The 15,895-nt window shown below is 42.2% G+C and overlaps 1 protein-coding gene across 6 annotated transcripts in view; it reads right to left on the bottom strand.

Annotated features, from left to right (window-relative positions):
* LRFN2 (leucine rich repeat and fibronectin type III domain containing 2) overlaps nt 1-15,895 on the bottom strand; it is a 289,298-nt gene that overhangs the window by 256,097 nt on the left and 17,306 nt on the right. For 5 of the 6 annotated variants that reach the window (XM_039532847.1, XM_039532845.1, XM_039532848.1 and 2 more), the window contains one exon: nt 3,448-3,549. The exons of the other annotated variant lie outside the window; for it this stretch is intronic. The gene's annotated coding sequence lies outside the window, so the exon portion shown is untranslated. The remainder of the gene's footprint in view (nt 1-3,447; nt 3,550-15,895) is intronic. 6 annotated transcript variants of the gene reach the window in all.

Genomic DNA, 15,895 nt, shown 5'->3' with positions numbered 1-15,895 from the left:
CTCTCTTGCTCCTGTAGCAACTTTTTTCCTATAACCATAGATCTCAAACTACTCACATTACCATGATGATATAATTTGTAATACTTAGCCATCGGGTAAGCATAATTTCCTTTACAAATTGCATACTTATGCTCATATGGTATATTCTCTCTCTGAAAGACTTTTTGGTTTTATCTACATACCTGCAGTTCACATGGACTTTTTGAAATGATAAGCCACATTGTGTGTACTTCAGTTATTTAAGCCTTTTCTTTAAAAAAAAATGTCTCTGTACATGGAAATTATGCCACTCAATTGCTAAGCAGTAACGGTTATTTTACTTTAAATATAGAGAAGGCGAACACTGAGAACTATGGCCCTCTGTTGTGCAATCCTGCAGCCCTAGGATTTAAGGAACTATCCATCCCTTGCCTAGAAAAATGTGCTGAAAAAAAAAATCTAACTTTTCATTCAAAAACACATTTATTATTCTGTTAATTTCACAGCTGTGAAGAAAACCTTGACAGCATGAACCGAGTGTAACCAAATACAGTACCATCCACATGTTTCGTGCCATCCTCACACTCAATAATGCTTAGGAAGCATGAACTACCTGATTCAATTCAATGGGTGTTAACCCTGAAACATTGTGATGCTGAATTTAAATATCACTATTATTAATTCTCTCTTTTTTAGTGGAATCATCAGCAAATGCCATTATCTAGCATACCCAAACTGCCTTCCCAGATGCCAGAAGTTCTCCCAGGTAGATGCCCAAAACTCCAGCTTCTCTCCTGACAACACATAAGCGCATTGTAGAAGTTCTCAGTATAAAAATCAGTTGAACAACAGAAAACGTGGACACACCCCTGAAAAATTGAAGTCAATATGAACAAAGCTCTGGCTACTCTCCTGAATGTATTGTTCATTTTTATAGCTATTAATTCCCGTTTATAACCACCATTTAAAAAAAATACAAATTCTGTGGCTGCTTCATTTAAATTATCTGCCACAGCAGAATTCCAAAATATCCACATACCTTGCACAGAATTAAAGGTCATCTCACACTAGAGAACAGGGCCCTGGATTATTGCAAAGGAGCCTGACTATGGTGTGCTCGCCAACACATATGCGAACATATGGACTTGTGCGCACTTTGAACAGAGTGCCCAGTGGTGGCTTAATGCACAGGCCCCCCAGGCTCCATGCCCAGGGACCCCAGGCAATTTGAGTGTCTCTGAGGAAGTGCCCCCACCACCACTGGAACTGTGGCCCTGCACCCTGCTCCTCCTCTTCCCCCAGAGCCCCGCCCCCTGGCCAGGCCAGAAGCTGGACTTGAGCCATGGTAAGAGCCACCCAGGGAGCCCGGGCTGCTGTGGGGAGCCCCAGATCCTCCACCTGCCCTAAGCAGCAGGCTGGAGTGCCCAAGAGCAGCCCATGTCTCTGCCCCCCAGGGCAGGCAGAGGGTCCAGGGCTTCTCACAGTGGCCCAGACTCTGTGGGTAGCTCTTACTACTGCCTGGCTCTGGCTTCTGGCCTGGCCAGGGCCTTCGGGGTGAGGGTAGGAGGTAGAGAAGAAGCAGGGGGCGAGACCCCTTATCAGTTTCCCCACCATGAAGCACAGCCCCTACACCACTCTGCATCTGCCTGAGGCTACTACATTCATGTCAAAAAGTGGGCAGGCCATGGTCCCCCTGCTCCTTCTGGTTCCAGTGCCCCTGGGGTATGGGGGGCCCAAATGTTCTTTGTGCCCAGGGCCCCAATAAATCTTAATCCACTTCTGAGAGTGCCACAGGTGAGTATAATAAGAAAAGCAGAGAATTGGTAGGGCTTTGTATTGTCTTCAGAAGGAAGGAAGAGTACCATCTACCAAGCCTACTTTGTGTAGAACCTGGACTCTGCTTGGCTGTCTCCCATCCAAGTATAGCTTGTAAAAATCGTACACAGTCATCATAACCTATGGTGCAATGGCTGCAGGATGGAGTTCTTAATGCGTAAAGTGCTGCTCTAGCGCCTGGCCATAAGTTGACAAACATTACTCTGTGCAAACACAGCAGATACTTTTCTAAGGTCACGATTTGTCACAGCAGACAACTCTAACTTATATGGAACTAATGAACTGCAAAGTTTCCCTATTAAATATAAAACCAAAGCTGTTTGTTGATTGTTATCATTTAAAAAGCAAGCGGAATGAGCCAATAAACTATTTTTCTGGCCTTTCTCTAATTTAAAACTAAACCAGCATAAATGTTTTGAAGTTCTACCAAAAATATGTATCCATATAGGCATGGTATGTCAGATGACTTCAAGCTATAGCAAATGTTATTATGTAAGGACTATAACCTGCTTCTCTCTTGTACCTAAAATTCATAAGGAACAAAGGCTCAGATTTTAAAAACATTAGAACTATACAGTTTTTTTTTATTTCTAACTAAGAATAGACAGGCTAAAGTTTTCAGACCTTTCTATGAGATTTGGGTAATCGGTTTTATGATTAGAGATCAAAATCATCTACCCTTTGGATGGTGTTGCATGGTTTCTGAATGCACAAAAATGTATTTATTTTCCAATTATTAGTAGTATCCCATGGACACCTAAAGACCCCAACCAACATCAGGGTTCCATTGTTCTAGGCACTGTACAAACATATAGTAAGAATCAGTCCCTGCCTAGAGAAGCTTGAAATCTAAATAGACAAGACAGAACAATAGAGGGGAAAAGAATATACAAGCAGAAAAATGAGAATCCAGGCCAAAGATAGAGATTTGCCCAAAGTCACAAAGGAAGCCTATGACAAAGTCAAGAAATAAACTCCAATCTCTTGAATCCCAGTCCAGTGTTTTAAACTACAAGTCCAACAAAGACTATAATTTGTCAGGCAACACAAACACAGAAGTTGGGGGGATGATATAACCTGTAGTCTGTGATGCTGGTAGACAAGGTTCCAGCTCTTGCTAAGACTATAGGTAGGGTGACCAGATAGCTAGTGTAAAAAATCAGGACACTTTTTTCCCCAGGGTGAGGTGGGGAATGTAGCTGTGTATATACGACAAAGCCCCTAATATCAGACTGTCCCAATAAAATCGGAATATCTGGTCACCCTAGCTGTAGGTGTTGGCTGAGTAATGACAAATTCATAGCTGGAAACCAGATGAGCTCACTTGTATGTTAATATTGTTCAAGATAGGTGCTAGACTTGTAAAGATGCATTTAGTGTTTAGACTCTATAAAATGCTTGCAAGTTGCTGCATTTATTAATCTTACTTGCAATGTCTGTATCCCATGCTATAAAGTAACATGTACGTTTTTCTTTATAACTGTAAAAATGCCTGCTCTGAATTTGTGAACCCAGGCAGGAGGCGGGTTCCCCTGCCCATCAAGAAACACTATCAAAACTCAGTGGGCCATATTGAAGCATCATGATACAAAGACTGGGCTAACAGCCCTCTCAAAGCCATGAAGATACTACCTGCATGGAAGTTCAACCCATCAGCTTGAATTCTGGAAGAAGGAAATAAAGATAGCCAACATGAACATTCTTCATCTCCTTGCTGTTCGGACTCTCACAGAGCTAGAGGTAGGAAACAGAAAGAGAGATCCCAGAGTCAGTCTGGGTTAGCTCTAAGAGACATCTAGTGCTGGCAGATTACTACATCTGTCACCTTTTAGTACCACACACTAACTCATTTGTGACTATATGTTGCCTGTTTTAACCTGTAAACTACTCATTTCTTTTTCCTAGTTAATAAATCCTTAGTTAGTTTACTATAGGATTGGCTACAAGCATTGTCTTCGGTGTGAGATCTCAAGTACAAATTGATCTGAGGTAAGTGACTGGTCCTTTGGGACTAGGAGCAACCTGAAGCTTTTGTGATCTTTGGTGTGACTCTTTATCACTAAGTTCCGCTCACCTGGGTGGAAAGACTGAAATGCCCAAGGATTCAGTCTGTGACTCCATGGAGAGACTTGTATAGTACTTCAGGAGTTCACATTTGTTACTGGCTTGGTGAAATCTAATGATAGAACCTACCACCCAGTTTGTGGTGTTTGCCCTCATTTTTGACAATCAGCCCTGAGGTTGGCACCCCTGCTTGTGAACCACTCCAGACAGGATAACCACTCATCTCCTGAGTTCCAGTCCAGGGGCAAAGTATCACTGATTATAAATTGTTATCCAATATATAAACATACAAGTCAAGAGAAAACTGATATAATACGTAAACCATTTACAAATCAAAGGAAATGAAGATAACTATGACGTAATGGTGACAAACCAGCCAAGTGCAAATCCATAAAATAGAGTTTGTGTCTTATCAGAACAGATCCAGTGTCAGATCCTTTACTTTGATCTTGTCATGTCTGGGAGTTATTTCATACTAATAAGTCCAATTCAGGCTCCTTCAAATTTTTGTTCCCCCCCACCCTTCTTCTAAAAACCTCTATAGGCACCAATACCACACTCTAGACAACTATTGTCTAAGAAGAAATACACAGATAACAATATGATACAAAGGTCTGCTCATGAACACCACCTCTAGTAAACATGATGATAAAATAAACCCAAACTCCTTCAGCCCTCAGCCCATCCCTGTTAAGAGGTATGTAATCCAGAAATCATTTGCAGAGTACAAAAGCAACTTTTTGGCTCTACAAAGTTAAATAATCTTGCATGCAAGTGGATGGCACCATTTATATTAGCTACATATAGTCACATATATACAGTTATACCTCTTCTATAAAAAAAAGATCTGTGACAATTCTCTTCCCAAAAGACTGGGGGTGCTTTTCAGCATGCCTAGGAGGTTAACAAAACTGGGCTCTGGCAGACCAAGATGGGGAGAAAATTCCAAATTCTAGGACCTCTCAGAGAATACAGTGGGAGCAGTATCCTTCCATGTATATTGGGGGACCCCCACCGTAAGTGCCTCTGCTGATTTTAACTGACCAGTGCTTCAATCAAACCTTGGAGGACATATCTGAGTTTTTGGGAACCAAGAATTTTGGTTACCCAGGGCTTGGATATGAGAGGTGTGACTGTGACAAAGTTAGTCAAATCCACAGTGGTAGGGCAAATCTCAACTCCGTTAAGATAGTTTTTTGAATACTTGTAATAAGGTTTGTCCAGAATCTATATACATTTTAGGATAACGAGTCAAATTCTGCCTTTGCTTCAGATTTAGCTCAACATAACAGAAGTTTTTAGACCTATATATTTTGTCCCATATGACCAATATTAGTTAGGGGCAAGGATGCATAACTTGTGTAATTTTATGTATATTACGCAAGCTCCTATGTAAGAAGAAAAGTGAGGTTTGGATAGACATACTGGACCAAAAAAAAAAAAAATCACTGCTACACTGCTCTCTCTGAGGCACATCAAGGTGTTTTGTACATTGCAGAACCCACTAAGCAGATGAAATGGATCAGTAATTTACACAAAAGAAGGGATCGCAATCAGGTTTTGGAGTTAGGAGAACTGTAACAGACTGCCATCTTGTAGACCCTGCTTCTGTTTAACAGGAAGTAGGCTAGAGAGAGAGAAACATGGAGACAGAGTTTAGGGATTTTCCCTGGTAAGACACTGAATTTGGTTTCATTCATTGATGCAATTGTTAAATAAAAGCATTTTGCTGCAACCTGAGATTCCCTACTTCCTCATAAATGCTACAAAAAAATGTCCCTGGAGATGAGATTTTGTACAACACTTTAAATTTAGGTGCTAAAATCTCTTGGATATGTTTATGTTACAGGACTGTGAAGACATCAGACCCAGAGGTCATTCTTCATTTTAAGAGTTGAATCATTTCTTTTAAATTTTCCTATTGAAAGTGGGATAGTGACAATGGCTATAGGGAATGATCAGCTTCACATTTAATTACTCAATGGGTATGTCTACACTGTAATTAAAAAGCCATGGGCTGGCCAATGCCAGCTGACTGGGGCTCAGCCTAAGGGACTATTCAATTGTGGGGTCAACATTCAGGCCTGGAGCCTGATCTCTAGGATCCTGCAAGGTGAGAGGGTCCCAGAGCTCAGGCTGAGCCCTAATGTCTACACCACAATTAAACAGCCCCTTAGCCTGAGCCTGAGAGAGCTAGTCTCTAACTGTAGTGTAGACATATCCTAAGGGGTCTGTAAAAATGGTCTCTTTGACTCCAGTTTTCAACAGCTGTGAATAGCATTTTGAAATGACTACTAGGATTTTTTTTGGTTTCAACCCAAAAGCACAAACCTTGGTGATGGCTGCTAAATTTCATTCTGACTTTTACAGAGTATAGTCAGAAACTAAACTCATGGGGTTGAAGGCACCTGTGAACCAGAAGAGTCTACTTACCTAGAACACTTGTTACAAGGAGCCCCTGGAAGAAATAGTGCCTATTTAGTTAGAAAAGCAGCCTAAAAAAAGCACAACAAGGTGAAACAGTTTATTAGCGATACGCCCAGCTCCACAGGGTAATAGTTGAGTTGAATCATCTTTTGACCTGTGATATTCTACTAATGCTTTATGACCTGAAAGTTATTTCTCTCTATACAAGTTTATACTGTGGCTATACAGTGTATTTTATGCCAAACTGGCTAGGGTGTTATACTGTGGACCTTATGTGCATCTGCACAAAAGTGGAGAAAAATAGGACAGGGAACAAAGAAAGAATTTTAAAAATCCACAGATCCTCATAGTTACAGCATCTATAAATGTGTTTATGATAGAGGTGTGAAAAAACAGGTTTTATCAGACTTACCCCACATTCATCTGTTTTGTTCTTAGTTGCTGGTTCCTTCTTTCAGTGAATTTAGTGTTGGTGAAAAGTGCCACATTAACCGGGCAAGGAAGCGAAGACTTACGTTTAGCCACAGGAGTGATAAATGTAGTATGGAGAGCTGCAATGCAAGCTTCCTCATGCTGCTCCGCCCTACCTTTCAGTGTTTAACATCCACACCCGGTAAGTGCTTGGGGAGAGAAAGACACCCACAGGACGAGAACCTCAGTTGCTGAGAGTAGCTACAGAAGTGTAGGATTGCTGTGTTAAACTCTTCAGGGTTTGGGATGTGCTTTTAAAGCACACGCAACTCAAATGTAGATAATTCTCCTTAACTTGTTCCTTTGGCCTCTGCTATTGGGACAATTCAAGCAAGAAAGCAAGCTGACCCTCTGAATGCCTACGCTTATCACACTCCAGCTCCCCTGTGACAGCACCTAATGAGGTGCCTTTGGAATGGGTAAATGCACACCTATGGGAATTATTTACACTTCTCTTCTACTGGCGTGGATACAAGACAAGGATTCATTAGACACAACGCGGAATATAAAACTATTGCACCACAGATGACAAGTCTTGTACTGGGACTTTAATCCTAGGATTTAGAGATTTAAAAGGCCTAATAGGGGGTCAGTTCCATTTCCCTGCCAAAGCAAGAGTTGAAAAGAGGAACAATAGAAAAAAACCAACAGCCTTACTACCTTTACCCCTCTAGAAGGTGCGGTGCAGGAGGCACAGGCGATAAATAAATGCCGAGAGCTTGGATGTGTTGGGTTTGCCTATGTATTACTTCCAGATGTCAATCACAGTCAAGAAAATACCCTTAATATTTGTACTGCAGGAGCACCTGCATGCCTCAGAACAAGATCCACTATGCTAAGCACTGTGCAAACACAAAAGGAAGAGACTGTGTTTGCCTGAATTAGTTTACAATAACCTTATAAAAATATATCCAGAACACTCCTGTAACACGCACACACACAAAAAGACGACTATTGCACTGAGGCAAGTGTGGTCTCCATTCAGAACTACTCTAGCTATATGCCACCAGAGGATTCCTCAACACTGGTGTGACCTTCTCATTGCTGTTATGCCAGATTTAGGGGCAGTTGGCACTGGGAATGCAGCATAAAGAAAACTCAGCACAAAAGAGAATCTGGGACATAAATACTTATGACTCAGATTGTAATAGCTTTGCATTATATAGTACCTTATACCATGCTAGTCCTACTGAAGTCAGCGGGATAACTTGCAGAATAAGGGATTCTCCACCATGAGTAAAGGAATCACAATCTGGCCCCAAATGTGATGTATGTCTATCTCATGCTGTTTGGAACGGCTCACAACCATGGGTGCCTGCCTCAGGGCAGACTGTCAAAAACAGGACAGACATCTCAAACTGGTGGTGTGTTTTATAATTAGATTTCACCAAGCCAGTACCAAATATGAACTCCTGGATCACTATACCTGTCTCACCATAGACTCACAGACAGTCCTTTTAGACTCTCCAGTCTAACTTGCTACCCAGACAAACTGGACTTAGTGATAAATGCTCCCTTACACACCAAAAAGCACACCACATTCAGATTGTTTCCAGTCCCAAGAGACCAGTCACTTACCCCAGATCAACTGTACCCTAGATCTTACATCAAAGACAAAGCCTGAAGCCAATCCTGTAATTAAGTTTATTACCTATGAAAAAGAAAAGTTATTTATCGATTAAAGCAAGCAAATACAAACACAAATGAGTTACCATCTAAATCCTAAGAGTGACAGAGTTGTAGTGATCTGTCAATTCAAAGTGTCTTTCAGGGCAGACCCAAGGGGCAGCCCTGGGGATCTCTGGCTTCAGTTTGATGTCTCTAGCCCTGTCAGAGTTCCAACAACCAAAAAGATGGAAAAATTTCCTGTGATTTTGTTTTATTTCCTTCATTCAGCTTCCAAGTCCATAGGGCAAGCTTCCTTGCATGTAGTTAGTATTTCCAAGGTGGGATAGGGCCATTAACCAAGCCTTTGTATTGTAATGTTCCTTGGTCTATCTGTGATATTCCTTCTGGATTGTGTGTGTGTGTATGGAGGGAGGAGGGGTGTGTGTTCCCATGCCTGGATTCACAAGTTCATAGCAAACATTTTCAAAGTTATAAAGCAATATAAGTCCATATTTTCTTATAGCATGGAATACCAACATTACAAGTGAAATTAATGCATGCAGCTATTTACAAGCATTTCATAGATTCTAAACATTAAATACATTCTTATAAGACTAATACCTGTGTTGAGCAAAACTAACACACAGGTGACCTAGGTCTCCAGCTATGAGTATGTTAGCACTTAGCTAATGCCTGCAGCTTGGGCAAGAGTTGGCACCTGGTTTGCCAGCATCACGGTCTGCATGTTGCCATGCACGCTTATGCTTTTGGCTCCTATCTTGACTGCAGAAGCAGAAGGAACTTCACTGAGAGTCTCTCAGAGATGTGCTTTATGGCTCTAATCATTATATGGACTTTCTTTATATATAACAGAACAATCTGTGAACCTGTGCACAGTGTTGTAAATATAGAGCAACTGCTTATTAATGCTGGAGGGGAGAGATTTAGATTTAGAGTTTGAAAACCAAATGAAAGTTGTAAACCTAATAGGCCTGGGGAGCTGTCAGCTTGTTTTTAATCAGACCTCAGCCTTACTGTTGGGCCAATCATCCATGGCCGATTGATCAAGGTAGAAAGTTACCATGTCTCTCTCACATTAGACAGGCGTAGCAGTTCTCTACTTAACCTTCTGCATTTTGCCAGCCACTTCCTGGGGAGAACTGACTCACTGGAAGGTGGCATTTGGGGAGGGGGAACTAGGGTGACCAGACCGCAACTGTGAAAAATTGGGATGGGGGTGGGGGGCAATAGGAACCTATATAAGAAAAAGACCCAAATATCGGGACTGCCCCTATAAAATCAGGACATCTGGTCACCTTAGGGGGAACAGCAGCAGACAACCTCAGGTGTTCTTACAGCTAGGGGCCAGCATGCAGGTATGAAAACACAGTACCAGGAAGCTGAGGGGCCAGCCAAATTTTGCATTGACCACACTGGATTTTTCCATGTATGTGCATCTCCTACATTGTGGTGTACACGTGAGTGTGTGTGCAGACATCTAGTCATTTATTATTACATATATGCAGGGTGTCAGATTGTGACTTATGCAATAAAACCCTGTAATGCTAATGGAAAGTTAGTAAATTTACAGCACAGGAGTGGCTGAAGAAGAATTTCTACATTCAGGGCTCACCTCTAAAGAGTTTCTCATTAATTCACTTATGAAATACAAATACATTAACTATGTTTCACAAACAAATCAGAGATACTTTGCCACTGGACATAGCTGTCCTCAGATAGAATCAGATCATCATGGCATTACAGAAATTAAGGAAGGAAAGGACCTATTAAATCACCTTGCTCATCTTTCCTCCTCTAAAGTAGGATGATTCCTCATAGTACATCTTCTCTACAGTGGAGAATGTATCTTAGGCTTTGTCTATACTGGGAAGTGAAAGACAAAACTTTTGTCGTTCAGAAGTGTTACTCCCCTCAACACTCTTCCAAGACAAAAGTTTTGTCGATGACGAGCACTGGTGTGAACAGCGCGCTCCTGCTGACAACGCTAATGCCGCTCATTGGGGATGGACGTTTTTTGTCAGCAGGAGAACTCTCTCCTGCCAACAAACAGCAACTACACCGCGTGCCTTTTAGCAGCATGGCTGTAGCAGCACAGCAGGTTTAAAACAAACACAAGAAAGTATTTTTTCACGCAACACACTGTCAACCTCTGGAACTCCTTGCCAGAGGGTGTTGTGAAGTCCAGTACTATAACAGGGTTCAAAAGGGAGCTAGATAAATTCACGGAGGATAGGTCCATCACTAGCTATTAGCCAGGATGGACAGGAATGGTGTCCCTAGCCTCTATTTGCTGAAAGCTGGGAATGGGTGACAGGGCATGGATCACTTGATGATAACCTGTCAGTTCATTCCCTTTGGGGCACATACCATTGGCCACTGTCAGAGAACAGGATACTGGGCTTGCTGGTCCTTTGGTCTGCCCCAGTACGGCCATTCTTGTGTGTCGCTAAAAGCTGCGTAGTGTAGACATAACCTTAGAAATTGAGTTCCTTCCAATAAGTGACAAACTTCAGGGTGAATTTTCAAAGGCCCCAGTGGAAATTAGATACTTAATGACTATTGGAAGCCAATGGGAATTAAGCACCCAATTTCCATTTGTGCCTTTAAATATCTCCCCCTTTTTCAGTTTCAGCCCACGGATAGATGGAAATCTTTCAAGATTTTTCATAAGTGGAAAATAAGTAGGACTTGGAAGTATCTTCAGGCCTAGGAATATAGATCAGTTACCAGCATGGATTCTGTCTAGGCTAGTGCCAGAACTCATAGGCTAGATAGCCACTGGTTATTTCTAGGGAAGCTTAGGAACTGGACAGGTGTCTCTGTGTATGTATTATATACAAATGCTCATTACCTGCATGGAGATCATTTGGGAGAAAAGATAGCCTTAGGGCTAAGACATTGGAGTGGGAGTTAGGAAACAAAGAGATCAATTTATGGGGCCAACAATAAACACAAGATTTGACCGTCCTGTGGTAGTTCGCCATACAATGAGATCTCCCATTACTTTGGCTCCGTAGATCACTAAGACATTAAAAAAAAAGCTAGTGAAAAATCTACATATATGTACTATGACCCTAAGAGCGTCTCAATGCCAAGTGAGTTCTGTAAACTCCTACCAGGAGTGAGACACTCATTAGAGCCAACACATTGCTGTCATAGTGTTTATCTGTAAAGAGCATCGTGTGTGGTATCAAATGAAAGCTGGTGACATACTGGTCATTCATACCATTGTGTGACATATATATGGCTGGGGTGTAATGAAGTATGTATGTGTGCTGGAAATATGTTTCTTAGAATAAGTTTTGGATAAACAAGACTGGATAAACAAGTTTGTCCTAGACAAAGGAATGTTGCTTTGCCTGTGTCTATGGCTACATATACACTACACGTGCTACAGTGGTGCAGCTGCAGCGCTTCGGGTGAAGACACTCTAAACCAACAGCTTAATTATTCCACCTGCCACAAAAGGCGATAACACTCTGTCAGTGGGAGAGTTTCTCCTTCCAACATAGCTATCTACACTGGTGCTTAGGTCAGTATAATTTACATCACACAGGCATGTGAATTATTCACACCCTTGATCAACATAAAAATTACACCAAAATAAGTTCTAGTGTAGATAAGGTCTATAATGTAAATTGAGCAGGATGATGCCAGAGACAATGGACAGTTCATTTACACCAGAGGTAAACACCATTTATCAGGACAATGAATGAGGAAACAGCCTAGCATCAGCACACTGGAGGATACCTTTCAGTCTGAACCCTAGAGGGTCATTCTGATTCTTGAGACAAAGCCAATTAACTTTGAGGAATATAAGCAACAGGACATCTTGTTATCCATCACTGAGGGAACAAAGATTAGTGCTTTTTGCATCTAGGAATGGGGGAACCCCAGCGAGGAGGGCTGATGGTGCTGAGAAGCGGCTTTAGATAAGAACTGTTTTTTAGACAAGGATTGTAACCTGGTGCGGTTTAGCCAATAGAAAGCATAAATCATTCTTTTGTTTTTATTTGTCTCAGGATCATTGAAATCTCTGTTTATTAAAAAAAACCCTATTCTTGTTTTACTATAAGTTCAGCTCAGTGCTGTTATAAATGAGGTGTGCATCCTCAGCAAAGCCAGCAGGCTGGGGTGTATTTGTCTTGTTGGCAACAGCAGACTTGGTAATTTCTGCAAGCATCCACTGCTAGGGGCTGGATGCTCCCGGGAGGCGCTCTTCTCAGGAACTGGAGCACCAACAGTTACCGGCCAGGCAAGGAAAGGACTGGCAGGGTCCTGAGGCGTTTGATGGGCTTGCTAACAGACAGGAGTTTCAGGGAGTTGACTCACAGTTTAGCAGCCACTGTCTCTCACTGAGGCAGAAGAGTAAACAAGGTGACTTACAGTTCTGGATGCCCCAAGGAAGTGTCACATACAAACGGCAAATGACAGACATCTTCTGATCACTACTTTGAGCTAATTTCTTAACGTTCATAAAATGCCTTTGACAATGGAAAGTTGGCCATTTTTTAACTGCACTACGCAAACAGAATGCAGAAATAGGCAAAGCTGGTAACAATGGTGTTTGCTTGTTATTTTGGGGTATGCTCATTTATTAGGGTCACTCTTGGGGGGGGGGAAGAGGAGAGGGTTGTATTTCTATCAATGTACTGCTTGTGTCACTTGTTTTCTCATATGGAGCTCTGCTTCTACCTGCTGCAAGTTCCCTGGCAATGGAGCTATCCTGCCCTAGGTTCCCCAGGGCTGGGTTTCTCTAGCCCCAGAAGCGCACGCGCACACACACACACACACACACACACACACACACAGCCTGTCTGAGAGGACTGGGTTAATCTGCACTCCCAAGCTGACCCCTTATATGTCGCTGGACGCAGCAGGCTGGGTTGAACAGCACCTCCAAGTGGTCACCCTTATATGCCATTGGTACCATACCAGAATAGAGCACGCCCAAGCAGACTGGGTCGAGCAGCACTTCCAAGCTGTCACCCTCATATGCCCCAGGTTGAGCACGTCCCTATCCCCTCTTTCATGTTACAATTGTTCTGGTAGTAACCCACTCGATGAGCAAACCCCACAGGATTTTTGGCCACTGCAGGGATCTTTAGCTTAAGTATGAGGAGCGTTGCTGCAGAAAGAATGGGGAAACAAAACAAAACACACCCAGGAGAGAGAGAAGCAACCAGCTTAATCATGAAAGCTATTTATTTCCAGGTTTGTTATTTGTTGCCCAGTAACCACCATAGAGGAGCCAAACAAACAAATAAATCAGTTTTAAATTTAACTTAAATTTGATTATAAAAATCAGGTTTACAAAACGATAACTGATCACACAAGTCAGCGTCAGAAGGAGAGAGAGCGAGAGCGAGTGAGCACACTGGGTTCTCACCACTCCATGAAGCTTGAATTGATCAGGGGTCCCAGGTGATGGTGGTAGCTGAGGGTCCGGAGTGCTGGAGTCAGTCAGAGCCCCCAGCTCGATCAGTCAGGAGAAGATGAAGTCCCAATGGAACTGATGCAGATTTTGGATCCAGGCATCAGAACACTTACTTGAGCATGGGTAGGGGTTTTTGTAGAGAAACAATGGTTCAAGGGAGAACACTAGATGTGTTTATGTTTAAACAAGGGAGAACAACAGTTGTTTTGTTCAGGCTAGACATGGGAGCTGATCATTCATGGCTTTGGGCCGTGTTCCTTGGAAGGAGCCCACCATGCAATTAGAGAGCTTCAGTATTTTGGATACCAATAAAGGATTTATTACTAGAATTGGTCTCATAACTACTGAGTTGGGTGTGTGCAGGTGTGGGTTCATTAACATCTGGAGCAGAGATCCCCCCCATCATGCAGTGCTTCCCTGCTTTTCTGGTTCCAGAGTTCCATCCGGTTCTTGCCTTGGAATCTCTGCTCTCCATTCTGTAAGCTAATGGGGGTGCCTCTCTGTCACATCTTTGATGCAAATGAGGCTAGGGAAGCTTCCTTAATCCTGTCATCCTTATCCGAGGGGTTTAGGTGTCTCCCCTGCTGCCTTTTCATTGCTTTTTGTAAGTCTTTCTTCTAATGAAGATTTGGTTCAAGCAGAGTCTTGGGGCAGGTCTTTTGTGAGAGTCAGACAGGCTGGGTACTGCACTCTGGTTCCCCAAGAACATGGAGCTGCTAGGTAACACCATTTCCAAGCACTAGTTTGCAAGGCAGGGACTAGATCCTTAAATGATTTGATCTTTACTATAGACTATGCTTTTCAACGCTGAATCCCCACTCTGCCACTTTGAGTACAGAAAGTGGGGGCCCGCAAGGATTTTAAAAATTAATACTTGCCACTTAAGGCTTGTATTAAACTCCCAAGCTTAAAGCTTTTCTCTGACCTTGGCTTGGTAAATGCTGCCACTACCCAAATGCCAAAAAAAAAAAAAAAAACTAAACACACACACACACACCTTTGGACCCAGGAAGGAGCACTTGGGAATTCCTCCCTGTGGAGTACCCTCAAGCCCTTTCAACACCCCTCCACTCCCCCCACCTCCCAGGGAAGAGCTGAGAAAGAAAAAGGAAATTAGCTGTTGCTACCAGCTAATCAAACATGCACAAACCTCTAAGGACACCAAAAATTCAATCCTATTCTAAAAAAAAAAAAAGTATTTTTTTAAATTAAAAACAAAAACAAAATACATCTGGAATTTAGGCTTTTGCTAGATTTTAAAAGAGCAATTCCAAAAATTAAGCACCCAAAATAGCTTTCTTGGGAGTTCAGCTTAAAGGTTACAAGCAAACAAAAGCCTCTGGGGTTAGCACAGAGGAGATCCACAAGCCAAAATAAAGAAATAAACATGAATGCATCTATCTAAACATTCCTAATTTACTTACATATTTGAGAAGGTTCAAATAAGTAATTCTAGGTATGAGCTGGTGATTTCTCATACCTGGCTTAAAGCTTTACACAGCATTCCTGCTTATAGCATTGTTGCTCTGGGTCTCCCTCTCCAGAGAGCAGACAAAGGGGAAGATTTTTTCCCCCAATTTTAAACAGTTCTAGCCTTCCCATTGGCGCTTTTGGTCAAGTGCCCACTCCTTTCCTTTTACCTGTGGGCTTGTTAACACTTTACAGGTAAAGTAAGCAGAGAACAGACACTAAGAGGGATTTTACAGCTAACTGGCTGGCTGGGCATCCATAAAAGAGAGCTACCCCCGCTTCATTTATCACAATGCTCTTACAGAATTAAAAAAAAAAAATGACATCTCTCACTGTTAGTTGCTCTGTAACCACTGGACCATTAAAAGAAGCAAGCTGCACCGTGCTGTCTCTTCGAAGGCAAGCTTAATTTTATTGCTTCAATAGCACAGGCTAATGATCCAGCACTGGCTTTCTGTGCTGGACAATGGCTCTATTTTACACCGCCAGAGGTCCTCTTTTGTACCCTCTATTACATTTCTTTCAGCCTTCAGAGATTTGCTTTTGAGGGATCAAGCACAAATCCCTGTTGATATACTATAA

Source organism: Mauremys reevesii, linkage group 3, assembly GCF_016161935.1.
Source record: "Mauremys reevesii isolate NIE-2019 linkage group 3, ASM1616193v1, whole genome shotgun sequence".
Classification (NCBI taxonomy): Eukaryota; Metazoa; Chordata; order Testudines; family Geoemydidae; genus Mauremys; species Mauremys reevesii.
This window is presented reverse-complemented; position numbering and strand designations above follow the sequence as displayed.